Source organism: Sciurus carolinensis, chromosome 15, assembly GCF_902686445.1.
Source record: "Sciurus carolinensis chromosome 15, mSciCar1.2, whole genome shotgun sequence".
NCBI classification, from domain to species: Eukaryota; Metazoa; Chordata; class Mammalia; order Rodentia; family Sciuridae; genus Sciurus; species Sciurus carolinensis.
In genome coordinates, this window is record NC_062227.1 from 44780348 (window position 1) to 44799448 (window position 19101).

Genomic DNA, 19101 nt, shown 5'->3' on the forward strand with positions numbered 1-19101 from the left:
TTTTTTTTTTTTTTCTTTTTTTTTCTTTTTAATTGTAGCCATTTTAGTAGGTGTGAAGAGTTTTCCCACTAAGGTTTTAATTTGCATTTCCCTAAGTGGCTAATAACTTTGAATAATAATTGTTGATCATTTAAATCTTTGGTAAAATGTCCGTTCTTTTGTCCACTTTAAATTGGATTATCGATCTTAAGTTGTATGATTTCTTTGTATGTTTTGCATAAAATCCTTTATCAGATATGATTTGCAAATATTTGCTCACAAACTATGGTATTTTTTGGATACAGTATTTTTTAAAAGACTGCATCTTTATTTCAAAGTGACATTTCCTTGTGGAACATTAAAAGGCTAATCACTGACTTTCTTCCAAAATATTACATAAGTACTTTTAAAATGGTACCTTTTAATTTTTATTTTTGAATACAGTACTTGGAAGACGTAGATAATCACAAAAGCAAAATAGTAAATTTCTTTGGTAAAGTTTTTTTTCTAACAGCCTTTTGGTGATGTCAACACACACACACACCTGCATTTTTTGTGGTGCCGGGGAGCAAATGCAAGGCCTTGCACGTTGTAGGCAAGGGCTCTACCACTGGGCTACGCCCCCAGCCTATATAACAATATGTATTTAAAAGTTTTAAGTGAGGCTATTTTAATGGTACAGTCTCTTATCATTCCAGCTCTTGGTTGGCACGCAGTAAGACACAAACCTCTGGATGACTGAAGGAGAAAATTTACTTGGTTAAAAAAACCGTTGGTTATGCCTAGTGTGATAGAGGACCAGGATTCTGCCTAATACTCTTCAGGGTAGAGTGCTGGTGGGTATTGAGTATAGTACTTTCCAAGGAGGAATAGTGGAAAGATACTTGTAGGGAACTAAACGGTCCCAATTGTGCATCCCCCACCCCCTGGCATTTTTTGGTCCCTTGGGACCCGGCTGACTCTTCCGGCCGTACGGGTCGGTGGCCTCTCTCCTCTCACCGCCCACCCGACTCCTGGACCACAGCATCCCAGTTGCCAGGCTCCGCAGAGTGTGAAGAAGCACCACCGACAGCTCTCCAGCTTCGGACCTCCCGGACACTACAGGTGGCTCTGCCCGAGTCAGGGGTGGCCTTCTGCACGGCCCCGGGCCGATCCGAGGGCCTCCTCGGCGCGGTGAGGGCACCTCCATTTTCTCCCACCCATGACAGGATCGACGTGAAACGGCCTGAGTTTATTTTACTTGCTGCCGCAGCCTCTTTGTCGGTACACAGGTTCGGGGAGAAATCCCTAGGCCCAGACAGCACAGCGGAGCCCGTCGCAGGGGGAGCTCCCGCCCAGCGGCGCTGGCCCCGGCGCCGCGGTCCCGCGCCTCGCGGTGGGTCGGGCAAAAAAAAGGCAGCCAAGCTGAGCTGCCGGAACCTCCCGGGTCGGGAGAGAAGCGCGACCGCCGCGAGGAGGGCCCGCTGCAGAGGAGGGGGCCGGCGCATCCGGGTGAGCGCGCGGCGCCCCCGCCTCCCCCGCGCAGCCGCACGGGCCGCCGCTGCCGCCGAGCACGCCGCGCGCTGTGAGGACCGCGCCCGAGCGGCCTGCGGGCGGCCCTGCGGCCCCGGCCAGCGGCGCTGAGGGGGCCTAGAGCGAGCGGCAGTGGCGGCGGCATGCGGGGCGGCCCCGACTAGCCCGCCGAGCCCGGGAGGCCCTCCGCGGAGGCGGGGGCGGGCGCGGCGGAGGCGGGGCTCGCGTCGGGCCCGCCCGCCCGCCCGCCTGGGGAGCCGCCGGCAGTGGCCGAGGAGGCGGCGCGGCGGACGGCGGCCCGAGAGTAGCGCCCGCGCTGCGGCCCGCGGGACCGCGCCGCGACCGCCCGGGCCGGCCCGGAGGAGCGCCCGCCGCCGCCGCCGCCGCGCGCGGAGCGAGGTGAGTGTCCGCTCGCGCCCAGGCAGCCCGGGAGCCGCAGCCGCTAGCGCGGGGCCAAGAGGAGGAGGAGGAGGAGGAGGCCCGCCCGCGTCCCCATCCCTTTGTGGCCGGCGCTGCCGTGGGCCGGGGCGCGGGTGCGCTCGCTGCGGTGTCTTGGTCGGGGACTCCAGGGCCGCGGGACACGCGGCGTCTCTGGTTGGCAGCTGAGGCGAGCAGCGAGTTTCCGTCCTAGTTTGACATTGAGTTGGAACCGTTTTTCTTTGGAAGACGGAAGTTTGTTTTATTGACAAAAATATAGCTAAATATGGCTTCTGGGTTCGGCCGTGTGGTACTTGGAGCCGCGGTACCAGCCTGACCCTCGCCGGGCTGGCGCGACGGGGGAGGGGAAGACACGCCGGCAACTGGAGGCGGGGGCTTCCCGGCCGGCTGCGGGCCCAGAGGACCGGGCTCCGAATTAGCAAAGGTCTGTGCATGGGAAGTAGCGGGCTTTAGGTAATGTGGGAGCCTTTCCTGGAAGGATGAATGAATGAAATGTCATTTACTCACCCAAAATCAATACAATGCCTGTTTAAAGATTTGCCAGGAATTGTGGTGATTTGCATTGTCATTGCCAATCATACATCAACCTTACTAAGCGACCCCTACCACCCATTTTATGACCTTGGCCTCATTCTCAAAGCCACTGAGCTAACCGACCCTTTAACCAAACTCGCTTGGTATTCTGGCAAGTGTGGGCAAAGTGGTCTTTTTGTGATTGGGAACTGTTTCTGGAGGGCAGAAAATGTCCACCTTTATCATTCTTTATGTTTAATACATTACTTTATGATAGTTCTTGTCAAGAACCTTGAGAGGTAGGAGATCTTGCCCTCATTTCACAGATGAAAAAGTTGAGGACTCATGAAGTTAAACTTCCCAGGTCACAGGCTAACCGGCAAGAGTTGGAATTCAAACCTAGAATTTTATTAGTCTAGAGCTCTTTATGTCACATCTGTGTCTAGACTTAGACTTTCCAGTATGGTAGTCTTAATTTAAATAACCACATGTGACTTGTGGTTAATTAAATTAAAATTAAATTAAAGAAAAATTCAGCTCCTTACTCATTAGCCACATTTCAAGTGTTTAATAGCCAATTGGGTTAAGTGGCTACAGTTGAACAGCACAGTCTAGATCATACATCCATTTATTTATTCAGTAAATATTTGAGTGCCATCTGTCTAGTTTTAAATCTTGAGTACACTGGGCACAGTTTTAAGCCCTGGGAATACTGTGGCGTATGAGAGACCAAATGTCTTTGCCTTTTTGGAGCTTGTGTTTTGCATGATAGTTTGAGGATGTAAAACTGTAGTACTTCAGAGCTTTTTTATTTCAAGTGTGGCTCATAGACCAGCAAAATTCTAGTCATCTGGGGGTCTGGAAGAAATGCAGAATCTCAGGCCCCATATTCTATCAACTAAATTAATTTCTGCTTTAATAAGGTTCCAGATTATTTTTGTGTACGTCGAAATCTTAAAAAGCCTTATTCAGAATACCAGGGATAACTGGGCTTAATGAATGTCCTGATGGTTTGTTTAAGCAGCAGGCTGTAAAAAAATTGGGAGCACTCACCATTTATGCAAATACTTGTTAAATGCCTGGCTTTCTCAGTTTAGTTTAACTTTTTTTTTTTCTTTTCTTTTCTAGCCCTGTATCTTTAGAGACTTTACAGTGTCTGGTAAATAGTAGACACTCAGTAAGTGTTTGCTGAGTAAATGAATGAGCTACTAAGATAGTTAAAACTGGTTCTAAGTCCCAAGCACTCATACTACATCGGAGTGAGCTCATGGGACCACAGTTGAAAAAGCTTTAGCCACCTGGTTGGAGTTTTGATCCTGGTATACTCTCTAGCTCTCTTTTTAATAACATAATATTAATAAATTCAAATTTTAATCGTATGTTAGTGTCTTATACATAGGATTTTAAAAAAAATTAAATTCTGAACTTTATTTGGATTTCACCAGGTTTTCCACTGATATCTTCTTTTTGTTCCCTAGTGCAGTCCAAGGTACTACATTTTATTAAAGTGTCATGTCTCTTAGTCTTTGGTCTGTGGCATTTTCTTAGCTTTCCTTGTTTTTCATAACTTTGGTGACCTGGAGGAGTACTGTTCTGGTTTCCTATTTCTTTTTATGAGACAGGATCTTGTGTTGTAAAAACTGGTTTCAACTCCTGTGCATAAGTGATCCTCCTGTGTGTCCCTGTCCTCTGGGACTAGAGGCATTTGCCACCACATCAGCGGCTTTTCTTTTGGCTTCCTCAGACCAGATAGAATCATCTAGTCTGGGAAATGTTTTCATACTTTGGAAAGTAAGACCATAACAGGGACAAACCCATTTCAGCTCTTAATTTGTTTGTGTAATACATATCATCTCTTATTTTTAGGTAACAACAATATTTGTCCTTTGTTTTCAGTAACAAATTCTTGGATACAGTTCCTCATTGATTGAGCCTGGGGAATGTTACAACATTGCAGTTGTGTACCACTTTTAGTATATACTGAGTTTTATTTTTATGTTGAATTAAGATAAGGACTAAGGTGAAAGAGGCAGGAAAGGGGAAATGTTAGAGAAGGATCAAGGCAAAAGAGTGAAAGAAAATAGAAGGAGTAAGGTAGCTGCATAGATAGAACCAGAAGTGAATACTTACCGTTTGTTCACTTATTTGGTTAATATTTATTGAATGATTACTGTATGCCTGACTTGTGCTAGAGACTCAAGATAACTGGGGGGCAGGCAGGCAGCCTTAAACAAGTAAACATACAGATGAATCCATTACCTAATAATTACAGCTTGTGATGAGTGCTGTGAAGGATCTTGAAGTGACTGGATGGTGGGAAAGAGGGGTTGAGGGAGCGACAGCTTTGTTGACTGGGTTGGTGAGGAGGGCTTCTCTGAGTGACATTTAAACTCCTGTCTCTGGTTTTTAGGGGCCCTCCCTAATTGACCCCAAATTGCTTATCCCATCTTTCTGTTTATTTCACAACACACACTTCTCTTTCTACACAGGCACTGTATTTATTTCTGGCTCTGTGACTTTAACAATTTCTTCTCTTCCCAAGATGTTCCCCTTTCCACCTTCGCTTGCAGAAGTGCTGCCTCTTGTGCAAATGTTTGATCACATCCCATCTCCTTTATGAAGCCTGTCACTGTTGATTATGCCTGTGTTTGTCCCTCTCTTTGTGTGATGATCAAATGTAGTGATAATACTTTGCATTTATATTTTTGTGTCTTCGCTTAGTCTAGCACAAAGTAGAACTAATAAAGGGTTAGAATGGTGATCTGAAGTGTTCACATTTGGGTGATGACCCTTAGAACAGTAAGTGAAAGTCTAGTTTTGTTTTAATAAAACATTTAATTGTGAGATAATTATAGATCCACATGCAGTTATGAGGAATAATCAGAAAGATCCCATGTACCCTTTACCTAGATATTTCTAGTGATATCCTCTTATAAAACTATAGTACCCATGATATCAGACCCATAATGGTGACAGCAATACAGTTAAGATACAAAATATATCCATCTCCACAAGATTTTCTTTTGTGGCTTTTTAAAATGACTATACCTCTCGATCTCCCACCTCCCCTTCCTTCTTAAGCCCTAGAATAAGTAATCTGTCCTCCATTTTTGCAATTTTGCAAGAATATTTTATAAATGGAATCATATAATAAAGAGATTAACCCAATTTGTTACATATATTGGTAGTTACTTCCTTTTTATTGATTAGTAGTATTTCATAGTGTGGATGTACTTTTACGGTTCTTTTAATCATTTACCTTTTGGACATCAGATTGATTCCAATTTTTGGCTATTACAAGTAATACTGCTATAAGTATTTAAATACAGGTTTTTGTGTAGACATAAGTCTTCTGGGATAAAATGAAAGAGTGTAGTTGGTGGGTTGTGGGATAGTTGAATATTTATTATTATTTTTTAATAGAAACTGCCAAGTTATTTTCCAGAGTGGCTGAAACATTTTTCTATTCCTTTTAGCAATGTATGAATGATCAGTTTCTTGGTATCCTTTCCACATTTGGTGTTGTCACTATTTTTTAAATTTTAGCTATTCTGTTAGGTACAGTGTGATAATCTCACTGTGATTTTAATGTGCTTTTTCTTAATGGCTAATGATGTTGACTTAGTTTGTTTTTGGCAGCGTTGGATATTAAACCCAGGGCCCTGTACATGCTAGGCAAACTCCCCAGTGAGTACACCTCCAGCCCTTGATCATCTTTTTTATATGCTTATTTGTCATTTTATTTGTCTTTTTATGTGCTTATTTGTCATGCTGTAGGGAAATGAATTTTGCTCAATTTCTAATTAAATTATGTTATTATTAAGTTGTAAGAATTCTTTATATATTCTACAAACTAGTCCTTTGTTAGAGATGTAATTTGTCTATAGATGTCTTTTTATTCCCTTAGGAAGGTTTCTGCAGAGTCCAAGTCCAGTTTCTCAGTTTTTTGTTTTGTGGATCATGCCTTTGGTGTCAAATTGAGGAACCCTTTATCTAGACCTGAAGATTTTCTTCTGTGCTTTCTTCCTAAAAATTTTATAGTTTTACATGATCTATTTTGAGTTAATTTTTTATATAGGGTATGAGACTTAGGTCAAAGTTTATTTCTTTATTGCCTATGGATGGTCAGTTGCCCCAGCACTATTTGTTAAAAAGGCTGTCTTTCCTCCATTGAATTGCTTTTGTATGTTTGCCAAAAAATAATTGGGCATATTTGTATAAGACTGTTACTGGATTCTCTGTTCTGTTCCATTGTTCTGTGTATCTGTCTGCCAGTATCACACAATTTTGGTAACTATAGTTATATGAAAAATTTTTAAACAGGGTAGACAGATTTCTCCCGCTTTATTCTTCCCTTTTCAAAGTTGATTTAGTTATTCATGTTCCTTTTTCATATAAATTGTAAAGTAATCTATATCTACAAAGAGATTTTGCTGTGATTTTGATAGACCTGAGTCCATTTGGGTAAAATTGACATTTTTACTATGTTGCATTTTCCAATTATTGAGCACTGTACTGTTTATTTAGATCTTTGATTTCTTTTGTCAGCATTTTGTACTTTTATCATGAGTCCTATATGATTCCTTAGGACAAGGAGTATAACTAAGTGTCACAGCACTTCCCTAGTAGTGGGTTCAATACCCAAAACCACAGAGGGAAAAGTTTTCTTAGATCTAGTTGATTTTTGTTAGGCTTTTATATACATGAATATATACATAAATTTTTAGCAACTGTAAGTGGTATTAAATTTCTAATTTTTAATAAAATTAGTATCCTTGCACTCATTGATAGTATATAAAAGTAAAATTAACTTTCATATGCTGGTCTAGTATTTTGTATTCTTGCTTAACCTACTTATTAGTTCTTGGAGTTTTTTGTAGACTCCTTGGAATTTTTTATGTAGATAACCTATTTTCTGTAGATAGAGGTAATTTCATCTCATCTTTTTTATTCTACATGCATTTTATTACCTTTTCTTATTGCATTGACTAAAGTTTCTTTTACTGTGCTGAGTAAGAAGGGTAAGAAAAGACATCTTTGTCTGTTCCTGACCTTAGGGGAAAAGTGTTTCTTCTTTCACCCTTAAGTATGTTGTATAGATTTTTTTAATCGGTATTCTTTATTGAGTTGAGGAAGTTCTCTCATTCCTCATTATGAAGAATTTTTTTATCATAGGTAGATGTTGAATTTTGTTTTCATGAGATTAATATAATCATATGATTGGTCTTTCTTTTCTCCTTTCTTGCTTTTTTACAGTATCCTCACATATGCTAATCACTCTACTCCTGAGCTGCCTCCCTAGCCTTGATTTTTCTTTTTGATACAGTGAATTCTGTTGATTGAGTTTTGAATATTGAGCCAGGTTTATCCCTGGAATAAACCTCACTGGATATGCCCTGTAATTCTTTTTTATATATTTCTGAATTCTAGTTACTTATATTTAAAGATTTTTGCATTTATAATCACAAAAGCATTTAGCATTAAAAGTTTGCCTTTTGAAGAGCACTGTTTTATCTGTGTTCCACAGATTTTAATGTATTGTATTTTTATTTTCATTTTATTTCAGTTCCATGTATGTTTTTATTTTCCTTGAGATTTTCTCTTTGATCCATGATTATTCTGAACTGTGTTGTGTTACAGGTGTTCAGAGATTTTCCTGATATTTGTTCCTGGCTTCCAGTATGATTCCATTGTGATTGAAGAACATACTCTGTATGATTTTAGTTCTTTTAAATTTGTTGCAGTGGTACAAATACACAATGGAATATTACTCAGCCATAAAAAGAATGAAATTATGGCATTTGCTGGTAAATAGATGCAACTGGAGACTATCATGCTAAGTGAAATAAGCCAATTCCAAAAAACCAAAGGCCAAATGTTCCCTGATATGCAGATGCTAACTCACAGTAAGGGTGGAGGGGTGGCCGGAGTAGAACTTCACTGGATTAGACAAAGGGGAATGAAGGGAAGGAAGTGGGGAGGGGAACAGGAAAGACAGTAGACTGAATCAGATGAAACTTTCTTATGTTTATATACAAATATGTGACCAGGGTATCTCCACATCACGTATGACTACAAAAATGGGAAGTTATACTCCATGTATGTATCATATGTCAAAATACATTCTACTGCCATGAATAACTAAAAAGAACACATACAAAATTAAAAAAAAATTGTTGAGATTTGTTTTATAACCCAGAATATAATCTGTTTTGGTATATGTTCTGTGGGCATTGAATGTGTTTTCTCCTGCTGTTGGGTGGAGTGTGTTCTAAGTGCCAGTTCTGTTGGTTGATGGTGTTGAATTCTCTGTCTTTCCTTTTCTTCTTCTTCTGCAGTACTGGGGATAGAACCCAGGGCCTGAGTATGCTAGGCAAGTGCTTTGCCATTGAGTTATACCTGCAGTCTTCTCATTTTCTGTCTAGGTATTCTATTAAAAATTGAGAAAGGGTTATTCAAGTTTCTAATTATAGTTGTGGATTTGTTTATTTAAATCATTTTAGTTTTGCTTTATGTATTTTTCAACTGTTTTATACACATTTAGGGTCACTGTGTTTTCTTGGTAGATTGGCCTTTTTGTCATTACACAAGGTCTTCCTCTGTTGGTAGTCTTCTCTTTGAACTGAATTGTACTTTACCTGATGTTAACATAGCCACTACTGCTTGCCTTTGATTGTTTGTCTGATATATCTATTTTGACCCTTTGACTTTCAACTTGCTTATTTTGGTATTTATTTGAAGTAGGTTTCTTGTAAACAGCAGAAATTTGGGTCACATTTTTAATCTTTTTGGCCAGTCTCTGTTTTTATTGGTGCATGTAAACCATTTATATTTAATGTAATTATGCTATATTGGGACTTAATTCTGCTATTTTGTTTTTTTCTTGTTTCTTCTGTTTTTTTTTTTTCCTTTCCCTGACTTCCTGTGCTTGCTTGAACATTTCGAAGTTTTTTCATTTTGACTTTCTATACAGTTTTTGAGTGTTATTCTTTGTATAGATTTTGTTTTGTTTTCATTGGTAGCTCTAGATATTATGTTTATAGAACTTATTTTAATCTGCTGGTGTTTTCATTTTACCTATTCAATTGATATAGAAACCTTTTTACATTCCTTTATACTTCCCTGTTTATAATATAATTACAAATGTTTCTTCTACATAGTTAGACCCACATGAGACAGTGTTATAATTTTAGCTTTCCGAGTCAAAAATAAATTAGAAAACCCCAAACCTGTGATATTTACCCAAATTTTTCCTTACTGTGTACTTTCTTGAGTTCTTGAGATTCCTTCTTTTATATATTACTTTCTTTTAAAAACTTTCTTTATCCATTCTTTTAGGGTAAGTCTTCTGATGAAAAATTCTTTTAGTTTTCCTTCATGTGAGAATGTCTTGATTTCCCCTTCCATTTTCTGTGGTTATAGGATTCTGTATGCATAGTTCTTTGTCTTTCAGCCTTTCAAAGACATTGTACCACTTTCTTCTGGTCTCCTTGGGTTCAGATGAAAAATCCGTTGTATTCAAATAATTTTTCCTCTAGTTGAGGTGTCATTTTTCTCTGATGGTTCTTAGGAAATTTTTGTTTTTTAAAAATTTTCTGAAGTTTACCTCTGAAATAAACCTCTCCAGTCATACCATATAATTCTTTTTTATATATTTCTCAATTCTACTTACCAATGTTTTGTTAAAGATTTTTGCATTTATAATCATGAGGGTATTTAGCACTAAAAGTTTCTCTCTTGAAGAGCATTGTTTTAGCTGTGTTCCACATTTTGTTTCTGAAGTTTATGGTACTTTTTATTATGGGTTTCTTTGGGTTTATCCTGTTTGGGGTTCACTCAGTTTTCCTGAGAAGTTGTTTAAAGGTTCTGGTAGGGGAGCAGAGCTACTCATATACCTTTGACCCAGGAAGAGTCTTCTGTCAGAGAACGTTGTTCTGTTTCATGCAAATTAAACACAATCCGAAGTAATAAGACTATTTATGGGGAGAATAGCATGAGAGTTTCAACTTTTACCTAGTTTAAGGGCATAAAAGAACTTAAACAACTTTGCTATTAGGGATGAAAAATGGTGTTAAGGTGATTTCTGATTAGCAGCTTGGAAGGGGAGTGAGAAATAGAGGGAAAAAGAAGGTGGTTAATTACAGACTGAGAATCTTTGATCAGGGTTGGAAGTTCTTTAGATGAGCAGCGTTTCAGTGCATGCAGTGTATAGAGAAAGGACCTTTTGTGACAGAAACTTTAGACTGGGAATGCTTTTAAGTTAGAGAAGGAAATGCAACCCCATCAGTTTGTCAGGTGGACTCTTGCCTCAAGAAGGGAAAGTTCTAAGAGTATTAAGGCAACAGTGAATTGGTTCAGACAGACCAGAATACTGTCTGTTGATAATTGGAGATGGGACTGCAAAACACAACATAGATAGCATTGACCACATGCCACACACTATTCAAAGCACTCTACTTGTATTTATTCATTTGATGTTTGTAATAAAATTAAATGGCATGGTGAAGTTAAGTGGCCAAACAAGGATCTGTGCCTGTTTCCCTGTCTGTCTAACATGGCATTCTGGCTCCAGAGTTTATTGTCTTAACTAACAAACTAGACTGCCTTGCTAGGATGGCTTGGGCAGGACTGAGAGGGGCTTTGAATGCTAAACAGAAGAGTATAGATAGTAGGAAGGCAAGAGTCTCTTTTGAAGGATTTTGATGAGTGTATTGATTGACATGATGAAAATTAAGCTCGAATGTACAAGAAAGTTACTTTAGTAAAAGACTATAAGAAAGAAATGAGGCTAATGAACTAGTCCAGATGACTTGTGTGCAGGAACATAACAGGTACTTTTTTAGAGGTGGAATTGAGTCACTTGATCTCTGGATGTCACCATTAAGTTTGAGGATAGTTAATGAGTGTGTCTTTTTATGTGTGTGTGTTGCGGGTTGCTGAGGATGGATCTCAGGGCCTCATGCATGCTCTGCAAGTAATGGAGAAATGACAGTACAGCAGCAATCCAGAGGTCAAAAAGATTTTAATAATATAGAGAATAATATAGAGAATCAATAGTTTTTCTGTTTTTCAAAATCACTTTAAACTTAAAACTATGCTGATAGCTTTAAACTTAACATTATGACTGCTGATAGATATAAGTTGAAGTAGGTAGCTGCTTAAACATGATGCATAGTTAAAGCACTTTAAAATGTGAATGTTTACCTTCTGATAGTTATTTTGGCATACCCAATGTTGTGTTCCTTCCAACAAGTTTTGTTTTTTAAAAAAATTCTCTGTCATAGGAGCTAGGGATATAACTCAGTGGTAGAGAATGAAACTGTGGGTTCAGTCCTCAGCACCAGAATAAATAAATCATCTTTGTGGGCCTACTGTTTTATTTATTGGTGTAGGTTTAAATTTCTTTATTTTCCTGCAAATTCTGAGAGTTCTAACCAATCTTGAAAGACCCACAGGAAGGAGAATGAAGAAAAGAATGTATTCACTGTAGGCTCAGTTCAATAACTGGGTAAGCAATTCAAGAGAACTACTAGAAAAGTGTATGAGTAAATAAACTATTCAGAGCTTGTGAAAATTAAGAACATTGTGGGTTAAGGAAATTGCAGTATAAACAGCTAGTATAATATGGTAACATAGTCACTTGCAAACATGCCAACTTTCTTTTATTCATAGAGTTTCTTATTAGCTGTCACTTTTTTATTGTTTATTTCTGAAACACTTGACTACAGTTTGATGAGAGTAGAACTTCGTCTGTCCTATTTATTGCTGTATCCCCAGGACCTAGAACCTAGTTAAAGAAGGCATTTAATATATGTTGTGGAATGAATGAATGTAAGTGCAGAATTTTTTTTTTTTTACTGTGATTTTGGTTTTGTTCTATAGATTGGTGCTTCTTATTGTCCTCTAGACCATTTTGCTTTTTAAAAATGATTAAGGTCTCCAAAGAGTTTGTTTTATGGGGAATAAATGTTGATATTTACTATATTAAAGATAAAAATAGAAAATTTTAAGTAGTTCATTTAAAGTAGTAAGTTGAGAGCTGGGGATACAGCTCTGTGGTAGAGCTGCTTGTCTATTACACACCAGACCCTGGGTTCAACTCCCAGTACTGCCAAAAAAAAAAAAAAAAAAAAAAAAAGGACAAAAACAAAAATAATCTGATTATATCTTAGTGTATTTCTTTTTCTTTTCTTTTTTTTTTTTTTTGGGTGCTAGGGATCGAACCCAGGGCCTTGTGCTTGCAAGGCAAGCACTCTACCGAGTGAGCTATCTCCCCAGCCCCCGTGTATTTATTTTTATGAAAAATTACTTGGCAAACAAAAACTTAGTATCTGACTTTCTTATAGCTGAATTCCCATAATCTTTTTATGTATTCAGTCTTTTGATGCTGCATGTCATGTAGACCTGGGAACTTGGCTATTTACTTAGAGAATGAGAGGAAAATGGCAAATAACTTAATATAGTATGAAAATTGTTTTGACTTTGCAGAAGTGATCTTGATGATCCCTAGAATGTGGGGAAGATCCCTGTACTTCACTTTAAGAATTGTTGCTAGAGGTGGTTTTTAGACTTTTTAGTAGCAGGAGTACATTTTCAAATAATATTTTGTACTCATTTTCATTGTACAGAGACAGAGTGGAACCATATGGGTTAAAGTGCATTTGTGCTGGGATTGAGAGAGGAGGGGGAGGTTTCTGGAGTTGTGCCTTTTCCTTTCATTCTCATTCCTTGGCTAAGCTACTAAATTGGCCAAGGGATTGATATCTCCAGGGTGGGGATATTGTGGTAGAACAAGAGAGACACTTGAACATACTTTGGGGATTTTATACTTGGTACCATATTTTATAGTGTTTATTTAATGGCCTGTTAATATATATCTTAGCTTATTACTAACATTATAAGCATTGAAATATAAGTATTAGTATGTTATCAAGGCCATTTTCCTGTAAGTATGTAATCATTAGTTTGCTTTCACAAAAAAAAAAAAAAAAATTGTTTCTGGGTTTTATTTTCCAATTTTGTGTAAGTCAGTAAGAAAATTTTACTGTGATTTACAACAACTTTATAGAAACATTTAAAATATCTAATGTAGATTTTTAAAAGTTTGTTCCCTTTGTATACCTGATAATATGTAAAAGTCAGGAGTTATAGGAAGCTGAATTTTGGGAATTGGGAAGACTAAATATATTGGCCAAATATAGGAGGAATTGTCATGGTCTGGACATTGAGGGAGAATGGCAACTGACAAGAGCAAGACTAGAGCTTGGAAGTGCTTTAAATGCCATTATTATTAACTGATTTTAGTTGCTTTGTTAAAATACTGTATTTGTCTGCCTTGGGAAACATTCTCAACTTGGGCTTTTTTCTTTGTGCATGAAATGATTACAATTGTTTTTTGCTTTGAAAAGGGGATCACAGCAAAACTTTCCTATAAAGTTGTTGTTTTTATAAATAAATCCTATCTCTAAGTTTTGTAGGCCCTGTCCTTTTGGGAGTTTTATCTGACAGACAACATAAAGTGGTCTCATTACTCTCACTATCATTCATATCATTAAAAAGAGAGATAATTTGTTGTATTTATATTACAATGTTTATTTAAAATGTGAGCTTTAGTTTTATTTGCTACATTTTAAGAACAGAAATTTGAAAGATGAAGAGAAAAACAATAAAATTAATTAGAAGTCTACAAAGTACTATCTTGGTTTTGGAGTTTAGTTTTTTAAGGTGTGATTTATTAGCTTTGTATCAGTTTTATAAAGAGAAGAAAAATCCATCTTAATGAGTTAATAGGGTATACCTCCATAAAAGAATCAGATAATTGGACAAGTTGCCTTTTAGGTTAGGTATAACATTCAAAAGAATTGACTGACTGGAATAGTTAAATATTAATTATCTTTAGAAGTGTTTGTGAAAGATAGTTTTGCTTGTTAAACCATTCTCTCAGTGAACATCAAGTACTGACTTTGATCCTGTTATTTTTTTCATGTTTATTTTAAAATTTCACTTATTTTAAGTTTTTTGATTAGGGAGTATCACAAGTTTTTGAGCACCATCTCTAAGTATTAATATTAAAGTGTGCCCCAGTTTCTTTGAAGTAGGTGGAGTCATGTAGTAATAAAATATCTGTAGGCTGTCCTCCTTGCTACCTCACACTGAAAGAAAAGGAAAATGCTCAGTTCCTTATAATTTTGTGCTTAATAAAAATTATTTGGTGGTATGTTGTAGGGAAGTATGAAATGTTTTAGTAATAGCTACTTTGTAGGATTGCAACCACTATGCCACAACTTTGTGTGTGGGGTGTGGGCGTGCTGGAGATCAAACCCAGGGCCTGATACATGCGGGACAAGTTCTTACCACCAAGTTACTCCCCCAATCCCAACTCCATACATTCTTGATCCTTTAATTACCCAGACACTTGATTTTTTAATTTCTTTCCACTATACTTTCTCTAATATAACCCAGTTTACTTATGTTTTTTGTTTGCTGTCTGTTCTCCTCCCACATAGGCACTTTGCATTAATTTTTGTTTAGTTTACTGTTATGTGCTAAGTGCCTAGAACAGTGTTTGGCACGTACTTGTTAATCAGCTTTCTTTTGGTTTTAAGTAGTAGAGGTACATTTCTTCTGGGGAAAAATACTCAGCTGACCAGTTATTGTAGCTTGTAGAAGAAAGGTTTCTTTTTATGGCGGTGTGGCAGACTAGACATTCAAATAGGGGGAAAAAAAAAAAAAAGAAGGCCCTTCATTGTAAAACAATAATACTGGACCAAATACTCAAAATATTTTAAATCCATTGTTGAGTTTACATACAAATAAGGCAACTCTCCAGAGACTGTTTTAGTTGGCCTGTGCTTTGCTGTGACCAAAAATAACTTAGAGGAAGAAAAGTTTATTTGGGTTTCATGGTTTTAGAGGTCTCAGTCTATAGAAGGATGACTCCATTGCTCTGGGCCCAAGATGGGGCAAGGACCTATTTGAGGAAAGCTTGCTTAACTTATTGCGGTGTCAGGAAGCAGGGAGGAGGAGGAAGGACCACAGGGAAGATGCTGCCTTTCAAGGCAGTGCCCCCTCTCCTTCACCCCCCACCCTCATTACCCATCTCCTCCAGCCATGCCCCACCTGCGTATTTATTAAAAAATGGGATGAGTTGATTAGGTTACTGCTTTCATGATTAATCATTTCACCTCTGAATATTTTTGTAGTAACTGGAGCTTTCGGGATATATCTCAAATCCAAACCTTAACAGAGTTGAAAAACAACAAACCTTGAATCCAGAGGGGTTATGTAATAGTCATACTAGCTGCTATACCAGGGATTTTGTGGATCTCTGGAAGGCTAGAGATTTGAATTTTTCAGGTAACCATGGGTTATCCAGCAAGGTAAGAAGTAATATCTAGCGACCTTTGTGTAAAGCTGAAACGCTGTGAAAGGAGTCAGTGGGTAAAACTAGGAAAAAATAGAAAACCCATCCCACAGTTCAGGGAGAAGTGTGGGATAGGAAAAGGAAAGTTGTCTGTCTAAGCTTGTTTTTCACTGAGAGGGTAAAATAGTCTTCCCTGAGAAATTATAACTACAAGTTTGTTCTAACTGGATTTTGGGGTAGAGTTCCTACTACCCGAATGGTAAAACAAAAAACAACAAGCAAGCAGAAAATAGCAACAACCATCCCAAGCCAAGAATTTAATGAAAAGTGGTCTCAGGTTGTTAGGACTGAGAATCAAATCAGTTCCTCTCTGGAGAAATATAGGAACACAGGTCTCAGAAATAATACAGGCAAAGTTTCTAGGAATGTGAGCTCATGATGAAAAAAGTAAAAAACAAAAAACACTTCAAATAAGTCACAGTGAGTTAATGAGCAGATCAAGAAAACCGTATAACCAGGTTTTCAAAAATGCAGATATTCTAGTTGTCAGATTCAGAATATAAAATATTTAATGTGTATAAAGGGTAAAAATATGTGTTTAAGGAACCAAAAGGCTATCAAAAATAGATAGGCAAGCTGCATTCAGCAGTATATAAAGAACTACTACATATTGGAAAAAAAGTTCTTTCCAGGAAGGCAAGCTTGATTCAACATTTCAAAGTCTATTAATGTAATTATCCACATGAACACTTGAAAGTTTAAAAAAAAAATGCAGAAAAGGAATTTATTAAAATTCAACAATCTTTTATGGTAAAAACTCATTACAGATAGAATATAAAGGAAATTCTGTGACTTGATTAAGGCTATCTATGAGAAACCTACTGCAGATATACTTGATTAATAGTATTCCTTTAAATAAGAGCAATAATACAATATAAAGATGTCCATTATATTTTATCTCTCTAGCATTACATTATATCTCCACCGGAAATACGAGATAGTGCAGTAATGCAAGAAAATATTATAAGGCTTTATTTAAGAAATGACCAAGTGAACATTCTCTAGAGTCAATATGAATATCATCATAAAAAACTCAGGAGGCCACAAATAAATTTTTTGGATTTATAATAGTTCAGTAAATTGCTTAACCTAAGCTTGAAATAGTAAAATAGTAAAATTCTCATCATTTCACAATAATTAAAGAGCTACCTAGGAATAACTGTTTTAAAGGGGAATTTGTTAGTTTTTTGCCACTATAAAAAGTAACTGAGGGCTGGGGATATAACTCAGTTGGTAGAGTGCTTGCCTTGCAAGCACAAGGCCCTGGGTTCAAATCCCCAGCACCGCAAAAAAAAAAAAAAAAAAAAAAAAAAAAGTAACTGAGATTAAAAAAAAAAAAAAAAAAAAAAATATATATATATATATATATATATATATATATGGGGGGCGGTTTACCAGGGATTGAACTCAGGAACTCTTGACCTATGATTCACATTCCTATTCCTTTTTATATTTTATTTTGAGATAGGGTCTCGCTAAGTTTCTTAGGCCCTCGCTAAATTACCAAGGCTGATTTTGAACTTGTGGTCCTCCTGTGTCAGCCTCCCGAGCACTAGGATCACAGGTGTGCACCACCGTGCCTGGTGAGATATATCTTAAAAGGAAGAAAGTTTCGTTTTGGCTCTCAGTTTCAAAGGTTTCATTTCATGGTTGCTTGGCCTTGTTGCTTTGGGCCTATGGTGGCATAGTACATCATGGTGGGAGCACATGGCAAAAGAGACCTGTTTATCTCAAAGCTCTGCTGGAAAAAGAAAAAAAGACAGGAAGGGACCTGGGTTCTATATCCCCTTGAAGGACCCCCCTGCCCTCCCAGCCCCAGCGATATAACTTCCTCCAACTAGGCTCCATCTCTTAAAGGTTCATCTTCAGCCCACAGGGAACTGACAAGCCTTTAATGTATGGGCATTTTGGTGATGTTCAGGATCAAACTATGCAGGGAGGGCAAGATCTTTAAATCATAAAAGTTGTAAAAATATATTGAAGGACATTAAAAAAGACTTAAGTGTATGTAGGGACTTAAATGTATGTTCATAGAGACCGACTGTTTATTGAAAATATATTAGTTAACCTGACATTAATGTACAAATTCATTGATATTTTTTAAAAAACCCTGCAGGATATGATTTTATTTGTTTTTGTGGAACTTGACAAGTTAATTCTAAAATCTGTTTATTCCTGAAGCAGGCACTTGTCCTACCAGATTTTAAGACTTAGTGTAGAGTGTAAAGGTTTAGCTGAGAGGTAGAGAACTTGCATAGCATGTGCAAGGGCCCTGGCCTTACTCCCTCACAAATCCAAAACTAGTCCAGGCAACTTAATGAGACTAAATCTTGAGATGAAAATTTAAAAAGGGCTAGGGATGTCACTTAGTGATAGAGTGCCCCTGGGTTCAAACCTCACTACCTCTAAAACAAAACCAAAAAAAAAACCAAGTATGCAGTAGAAGAAATTTCTAACACATAAGAAAGGATCTTACAATATACAGTGTATTTGTTGGTACTCATGTATATAGATGTGAAAATCTAAATAAGCAAGAGCCATTTCATAGAAGAAAAATTGAATAGCCACTAAACATTTATTAATTAAATTAGAAATTAAAAAACTATATTGACAAAATTGTGAAAGTTTGACATGCATTATCCATGTACCTCTATGGCAATTGTCAGCAAATTTTCCTTAAAGGACCAGATAGTAAATATTTTTTGCTTTGCAGGCCAAAAGTTTTCTCTTTCAGAATTATTCATCTTTGTCATTATAGTGCAAAAGCAGTCATAAGCCATATATAAATGAATGGGTGTGACTGTATTCCCACAAAAATTGTTTTTACAAAAATAGTTTGCCAACCCTTGCTTTGCAATGTGGTAGTTAATGAACTATTACTGCATCATTATGAATGAGTCTGAAAAACATGTTGGATTAAAAAGGAAGCAGAAGATAAATTGTAGTATGATTTCATTTATGTAAATTCCAGAAGGGAACAATCAATATAAAGGGTACAGATTTATGAGTTTTTTACCATGGATACTGGGACTTGACTAATTTTGAATTCTGACCTTGACATTTATATTCTGTGACTTTGGTCAAATTACCTATTTTTTGGGAGCGGGGGCAGGGGTACTAGGGCTTGAACCCCTCTGGGTTTATCACTGAGCCACATCCCCAGCCCTTTTTATTTTTTATTTTGAGACAGGGTCTCATTAAGTTTCTTAGAGCCTTGCTAAGTTGCTGAGACTGAT

At 37.6% G+C, this 19101-nt stretch overlaps 1 protein-coding gene across 1 annotated transcript in view; it reads left to right on the top strand.

Moving 5' to 3' along the window:
• Positions 1 to 1534: 1534 nt before the first annotated feature.
• Positions 1535 to 19101, top strand: part of Galnt1 (polypeptide N-acetylgalactosaminyltransferase 1) — a 126239-nt gene continuing 108672 nt past the window's right edge. The window contains exon 1 of the mRNA XM_047526397.1: positions 1535 to 1890. The gene's annotated coding sequence lies outside the window, so the exon portion shown is untranslated. The remainder of the gene's footprint in view (positions 1891 to 19101) is intronic.